The sequence below is a fragment of the Nannospalax galili genome, unplaced genomic scaffold (genome assembly GCF_000622305.1).
Source record: "Nannospalax galili isolate Female #2095 unplaced genomic scaffold, S.galili_v1.0 scaffold388, whole genome shotgun sequence".
In the NCBI taxonomy this organism is placed as follows: Eukaryota; Metazoa; Chordata; class Mammalia; order Rodentia; family Spalacidae; genus Nannospalax; species Nannospalax galili.
Window position 1 is genome coordinate 2,941,234 of NW_008360304.1, and position 6,863 is coordinate 2,948,096.

Below are 6,863 nucleotides of genomic sequence, written 5' to 3' on the forward strand. Positions count from 1 at the left end.
CATGATACTTTTATACCTTGCATCTGCCCCACTGCTCCAGCCCACTTCATTTTCAGGAGTGCTAGTTTTCCTTCTTTCTTTCTTTCTTCCTTCCTTCCTTCCTTCCTTCCTTTCTTTCTTTCTTTCTTTCTTTTTGTTCTTTCTTTCTGGAAGAACAAGACCAATATTAATAAGTGTTTAATTTTTTGTTGTTGAACTATTTTCTAAAATCATTTTGTAATTTCAAAACTGAATTTATTTTTTTTTAAATTTCTATCTCATCATTTTCAATCATTTGTAGATCAAAGTGGAAAATACCCTAGGGACACTCTTCAATTCTGAGATTTTACATATTTCACACATTACATGAAAACACCTACCATACCCACTGCATTTTATAGGTGGTCCTCACATGGATATTATGTGGGATACATAAACCAAATAACAGAAATATTTAACAATTTTTAAGAGTCAAATACACTTTAGATAAATTTTATTTTGTTGCAACATGAACACTCACAAACAAATTTTCTAAAACAAGAAAATTGGGTGGTTTTTTTCCTAGAACTATTCATTTTATCTGCATATATCACAAATACCTCCCACAAATACTAAAACACTTTTTTTGGTGGGGGTTGGGAGTATTGACAGGGTCTCCCTATAACCCCAGCTGGCCTGGAATAGGTTGGCCTCAATCTCACAGTGATCCACCTAGGATTAGAGTGCACCACCACACCAGGTTTAAAAATACTTCCTTATACAATTTAATTCCAAAGATCCCAAAGCCTTCCTTTATTCTATAATAATTAAAAATTCCAAGTATTTGCCAGGCTCTGTAGAAAGTACTGGGGATGGAGAAGGAACATGGTCTCTGCTCTCATAATTCTACCAATCTAGCTGGGAAGACAATTACTAAACACTGGTTAAGTTGGGGAGAAGAACAGGGCTGATAAGAGTGTACAGCAGAGACCTGTAACAGCAACAGATGCTACAGAGATTCCTCACAGGAACTGTGAAGGCTGAATTGAGCCAAATGCATTCTGATATGTAGGCAAATGTCAAGATAATGTAAATGATATGTTATGGTTTAAATGAGTAACTTAAAGAGTTCATATGACTGGGGCTGGAGAGATGGCTCAGTGGTTAGGAGCACTGGCTGCTCTTGCAGAGGACCTGGGTTTGAATCCCAGCACCCACATGGTGGCTAGCAGCTGTCTGTAACTCTAGTTCCAGGGATTCCATGCCTTCTTCTGACCTCTGCAGGCATTGCATGACATGGGTGCACTTACACACATACAGGCATTACACTCATAGCATAAAATAAAAATAATAATTAAAAGAGTTCAGATGACTGAAATTTTGCTCACAGTTAACAGTATTCAGACATGGGACCTTTGGAGGAGGAATTAGGATTAGATGAAATCACAAGGGTTGACACCCCATAATAGTTTTAGTGACCACATAAGAGGTTCAATTCCCAGCACCCACATAGCAGCTAACTATAATTCCAATTCCAGGGGATCCAAAGCTCTCTTTTGGCCTGCATGGGCACTGCATGTATGCGGTACACTTACATACATGCAGGCAAAACACTCATACACATAGAATACAAAGTATATTTTTAAAGGGGAAGACCTGAGCTAGCATGCTTGCTCTGTCCCACCATATGATAAAATTCTGCCATGATACAGCATGAAAACTGTACAAGCTGTAAAAAATAAACTTTGTGAAACTAAGGACATGTCTTGGTTGGCAGAGTTCTTTCCTAACATGCACCAAGCCCTGGGTTTGATCCCTTGCACTACAAAACCATGTGCAGTGGAACATACCTATAATCCTAGTACCTGGAAAGTAGAGGCAGAAAGATCAGAAATTCGTGATCAGGGTGGGCTGGATGGTGGCAAGGGTGAAGATGCTGCTACCAAGTGCCACGCCACCTCCAGTGGAGCCCGCGTGAGGAACTCTCCGTGGGTGGAGGCCGAGAAAACTTCAAAGGAAGAATGCCTCCTAGAGAATGGCTGTGTTAAAAAAGCATGCTGTGTCCTTGGCTGTTCTGCTTTAGTTCTTGTCTTCATTGCTGTCTTTATTCCTGTTCTTTCCTCATAGAGGAACTGCTTTGTACCTACTCAGGCCATTAGGCCCACCTGAAGAGAGACTAGATACGGATGATTTCCTGGGAACTCAGTTTCCTGATATTAGCCGTCCTCCAAATGCTCTTTTCTTATTTCAAACAAAAAGTAAAGTAGCTAAGAATAAGCAACCTTGGAAAATTCTAGATAAGTTATAGCAAGAAGAATTATTTGTAAATAATCCCCCTACCTCAGTTCCTAGAATTGACTCAAGGAGATTAAAGGGATATTGAAAGAAGATTGCTACCTTAAGACAGACTTAGAAATTGCCTACAAGTTAGGGAGAGGTAAACTATGGCATCCCCTTAAGGGAAAGGAGAACACATTTAGAATCCCCAAGCCCATTGATGAACCACTTCCTCATACAGGAGTTTATGAAGGAAATAATAGATGGGTAAATAGTCAAGGATGGAAAGTTTCATGGCATTCACTATAGTTTATGGATAGGTTAGCTAGATCTAGACCACCTTGGTGCCTTTACTACAAGTCAGCAGCAAAGTATATTTGAACAATTATAGGCAGTATAAGAAACATGGAAAGAAAGAATAGAAAATATGTATTAGAGAAAGAAGCCTTTGAAGTTTATGGAGTTATTATAAGGAAGATGCTATTTTACAACTTCACTGACCTAGTCATTGGCCTCGGCCACCGAAACCTCAGAAGTAAAATAATATTGAGAACACGGAACCATAAAATTACCAACCATGAAATTTATAAGTAGCTGATGTTGCCAAACCACTAAGGGAAAAGGACAAATAGTCTAAGCACCTGATTAATTAGATAAGAACACTCTACACTGTACTGTATTGCTTTGATTTTGAATTGTATTTCTAAGAAAATGCACAATCTTGTTCTGTAACTTGTATAAAATCTGATGCTTCAATTTAGAAAATTACATTCAGATCATCAACGATCTCTTGTGTTGTGTCTGTTTGTCACTCGCCAAATCCTTGCTCACTCTCCGATTCCCTGTTCCCGTCGGACTGAGTGCTCCGGTCTGGGCTGGTCTGTCGCAACCAAGCCTACTAAAGTGAGTTTAATCCCCAGGACCCACATGGTGGAAGAAGAGAATCAGTTCCCACAAATTGTCCTTGCACTTCTACATGCCCCCCCTGAATATGTAAAATAATTTTTAAAAGTTTAGGATCATCTGCAGCAACATATCAAGTTAAAGGCTAGCGTGGAATACATGAGACCCTCTCAAAAACTAATCCTATTACAGTGAAAATCATTAGGTCTCAGGTATTTCATTAAAGGGGATAATACATCATGTTTTTAAATTGATTATTTATTGGGGATGGAGAGATGGCTCAATGGTTAAGAACATTGGTTGTTCTTGCAGAAGACCTGGGTTCGAATCCCAGCACCCACGTGGCAGCTAACAACTGTCCATAACTCCAGTCCCAGGAGATCCAACAGCCTCTTCTGACCTCTGTGGGCTTTTCATGACACGGGTGCACTTACCTACATGAAGGCAATACACACATACAGATAAAAATAATAAATTAAATTTTTTTAAATTGCTTATTTATATTTTATGTATATGAGTGTATTGCCTGGATGGATGTAAGTGCACCCATGTTGTGCAATCCCCATGGAGGTCAAAAAAGGGTGTCAGATCTCCTGGAACTGGAGCTACAGATAGTTGTTAGCTGCCGTGTGGGTGCTGGTATTTGAACCTGGGTCTTCTGTAAGAACAGTCAGTGCTCTTAATTGCTGAGCCATCTCTCCAGTCCTAGACATCATGCTTTTTAAGGCTCTTTTGTGTGTTGGTGTACAGCGCATGTGTGTTCATGCACATGAAGGCCAGAGGACAACCTCAGATGTCATTACTCAGGAGTTATCCACATTGTTTTTTTTGAGACAAGGTCTGTCACTGGCCTAGAACTTCCCAAATATGCTAGGCGTGGTGGTTAGCCAGTGAGCCCCAGGGATCTATCTCCTCCTCTCTGAAACAAGGATTACAAGTGTATTCTACCACACACAGCTTTAAAAAAAATTTTTTTTTAATTTTTATGTGTATGAGTGTAATGCTTACATGTATGTTAAGTGCACCAGTGTCATGCAATGCCCATGGAGGTCAGAAGAGGGTGTTGGATCCCCTGGAACTGGAGTTACAGACAGTTGTTAGCCGCTATGTGGGTGCTGGGAATCGAATCCCGGTCCTCTGCAAGAGCAGCCAGTTCTCTTAACCACTGAGCCATCTCTCCAGCCCCCACACACAGCTTTTTAATATGGGTTCTAGGGATTGAACTAGCTCCCCAACCCTAGATTCCTTTAAGAGGTATTAAAAAGTGATATAGTAGGATTTGTGCTTTATAAATTACCCTTGGGCAGCATGCAATGGTTAGAAAGATGTAGCACCAATGAGAGAAACAAGCAAAGACACTGTTAGAATAATGTAGAAAATAAAGTAATATTGTTTTAACAGAATTCTTATGTCTAAACGTACTTAGCAATATAAAAGGCATAGTCTTACCTCAGATTATATTCAGTAGCATACACTTTTAAATTCTGTTCTTGGTCCATCCTTAGTACCTACCTCTCAGTTATTGAGTTGTGATTAGTATTAGGTGATTTTAAGATTCTTGGATATCAAGTGTGTTAAATAAGTATTATTGAACTATGGTTAAGTATTATCCACTACGGTTAAGCTCTTCTTATACTACAACATTTAAATTAGTACAGTTTTAATTTCCACCAGAGAGCCAAAGAGGAGGGTTTGGGTCAGTGTATTGTCATAGTTTAACTAGAGAAATTGCTGCATGTAGTTACTTACTTGTTACTGTTCTGCTAAACAGAATGCAGAGCTGAGGAATTTCCCAAGATCTCTATGCCTTTTAGCTTTTCTACCTTCTTAAGTTTTCTGTACTTTGCCAACTTTGCACGTACAGTGACAGTTTATTGAGGCAATAGAGCATTGCTATAGAATCTTGCATTCACTAGAGATAACGTGAATGGATTTTATATGAGCTCATGGTCAGAATAAGGAATAAAATTAGAAAGTAAATAATATCAGATTTTAAAAATAATTTTTGGCAGTAATTAAAAAATAATTGTCATCAGTTACTTACATGTAAATCCCGAAAAGTAAGAATTTGAGTGTAAGTATTTATATCTGTTCTGAGTCATAATACTAGCACTGAACTCTAAGGACTACTAAAGAATCAAATGCTAATGACTCCAAACGTACTGATACACCATGTCATAACTGTAGGCACTGTAGTATGGGCTCAGTGCTATATATTTCTGCCATCCAGAACAGTAGTTCTCTCAAACATATCATCTCCATATTTTTTAAGTCGTTGTTATGGTTAACATGAATGGATTAGGAATCATGAAATTTAGCTACTAAACTAAGTATGAACTGGTAATTAGAATAACTTTTATCTATTGAACTAATAGTAGAAATCATATTTAAGTGCTTGGTTATCTGTTAGTCAAAGAGTCTGAAAAAGCAGAATTTAAGTTAATATTTCATAAGTCACCCCTAGTTCTCTTCTTATTTAAGAATGAAATAGTAATCTTAGTTGCTTTTTTCAATTTAAAGAAGAAAATGGAATCACAGGTAATCATCTGGAGTAGACTGTTATATACATGACTTATCTTCTCCTACAGAGTAGACTGTTATATACTTACCTTCTAGTACAGATTTGTTTTCTGGATTTTTTCAGATGGAAATAGTATCATGCTGACAGGTATTTGCTGGTATTTCTTTGTCCTTTAATTTTTCTAGCTATGAAATTGTAAAAAAAAAATTAACCCATTTCTCTTCACTGTTTTTATTCAGTAGCAGGAGTGTAGAATAAAAAGTACATTCTTAAATATTGCATGCTTCTATTTTATAATGTATCTGGATTGATTCAGTAACAACATTATAACAATAGAAATATTACATATTATAGATCTAGTATGCTAAGTACATTTTCCAATAATGTACTGAACATATTTTTAAAAATAAACAGTATATTAAAGTACTGTAATTATAATTTTCTGAGTCAAACCATTGAGTTAATAATATCCTCTAGAAACTGAACGTCAATAAAAATTAACTACAACTATACACAAGGCTTAGACCACAGTGTTCTTCCTTGCAGATTGTGATTAGTCACAAAACCAGAAAGTACAGTTATGTTTACCAGTAGTTCCATTAAAGATAACACCTCAGCTTCCAATACATTTTTAACCAAAATTTGTCATATATTTCTTTGATGTACAAAATTAATGTTATCTTTACGTCAATAAAAATTAACTACAACTATACACAAGGCTTAGACCACAGTGTTCTTCCTTGCAGATTGTGATTAGTCACAAAACCAGAAAGTACAGTTATGTTTACCAGTAGTTCCATTAAAGATAACACCTCAGCTTCCAATACATTTTTAACCAAAATTTGTCATATATTTCTTTGATGTACAAAATTAATGTTATCTTTATAAGAAGTTTTTGGGTGGGAAATTTCAGGATCCAGATAAAGTTTCAGCTCTCAAGTACACCTGTACTAGGATTGATTCTTTATATATATAATTTTAATTTTATGTGTACGCATGTATGGCCTGCATGTTGGTAACTGCACCCATGTCGTGCAATGTTTGCAGAGGACAGAAGAAGCTGTTGGATCCCCTGGGACTGGAGTTACGGAAAGTTGTTAGCTGCCATGTGGGTGCTGGGATTCGAAACTGGGCCTTCTGCAAGAACAGCCAATGTTCTTAATGCTGAGCCATCTCTCCAGCCCCATGATTGATTCTTTTTTTC